The sequence below is a fragment of the Hippoglossus stenolepis genome, chromosome 3, assembly GCF_022539355.2.
Source record: "Hippoglossus stenolepis isolate QCI-W04-F060 chromosome 3, HSTE1.2, whole genome shotgun sequence".
NCBI lineage: Eukaryota > Metazoa > Chordata > Actinopteri > Pleuronectiformes > Pleuronectidae > Hippoglossus > Hippoglossus stenolepis.
This window is the reverse complement of record NC_061485.1, coordinates 29,020,725-29,021,763: the sequence shown is the minus strand read 5'-3', so window position 1 is coordinate 29,021,763 and position 1,039 is coordinate 29,020,725. Positions and strand designations below refer to the sequence as shown.

The window sequence follows — 1,039 nt, the reverse complement described above, 5'->3', positions numbered from 1 at the left end:
GGTTTCATAGTGTAGTGGTTACGTCATCACGTCTGCTTTACACGCAGAAAGTCCTGGGTTCAATCCCCAGTGAAACCTTTTACTTATTCTTTCCCTCAGGATTAATGAAGAATCTGTCAAACTTTATTTGTAAGAACTTTTCATACAAACAATGTAGCTCGATGTCATATATAGATTAAAACATATAGCCTCCACCCACCACAACTAAGGAAATACATCACAATAATGAAAGAAAACAAATGCTGATAATCCAGAAATAAAACTTTAAAACAGATGATGACAAAGATATAGAGAAAATAATAGAATGCTAAAGAAATAAGACCAGAGATAAAAAAGTAAGGTATAAAACGGAAAACTATTGTGAGATGGTAAATTATTAAACGATAACCTCTAAAACAACCTAAGATGTATAAATAAATAGAAAGATATGTAAATAAAAGTCAGATTAAAAAAGGTAGGTCTTGAGTTTGCTTTAAAAAATGTCAATGTTCTCTGCTGCCCTCAGGTCTTCAATTTGTTCCAGAGTCATAAGAAATATCTATCTATACAAAAGTAATGTGATGTATATATCCCAATGTATTTAACCCAGACTTTTCTATAAAATGTAGTCAAGTAAAATGCAGGCTACATTAAAAATACCCATATCTGCTACTAAAACACCTGTTAAGATAATCATAGAAATGAATTAGCAGTGCTGAGCCATTTGGCATGGTGTCTCCAAATCATCACTAAACACTGAGGAGCTTGTCAGAGCAGATTCAAATATTGCTCCCTACATTAATTGTACATAAGTGTTTGCTTTTTTTTCCTCACTTCACTGTCTCCCTGCTGCCCTCTGACTTTGCTCTGTGTGTGGATGAACTCAGTTTGCACTCAGAGCAGGAGAGAGGCTGCAGCATGATAATAAGTGACACCAAAAAGGTTTAAGAACATGGTCGGCACAGCGGTGACCTTCAGGCATGTCTTTACCGAATCAATTTGACAAAAAACATAAAACGTTTTTTACTGCAGAGTAATTGGTTGTAATTAATAAGAGTCT

General features: G+C 34.6%; 1 non-coding gene across 1 annotated transcript; it reads left to right on the top strand.

Moving 5' to 3' along the window:
- Window positions 1-78, top strand: trnav-uac. Its single transcript has one exon. It is a non-coding gene; the product is annotated as a tRNA-Val (tRNA).
- The last annotated feature ends 961 nt before the right edge of the window (window positions 79-1,039 follow it).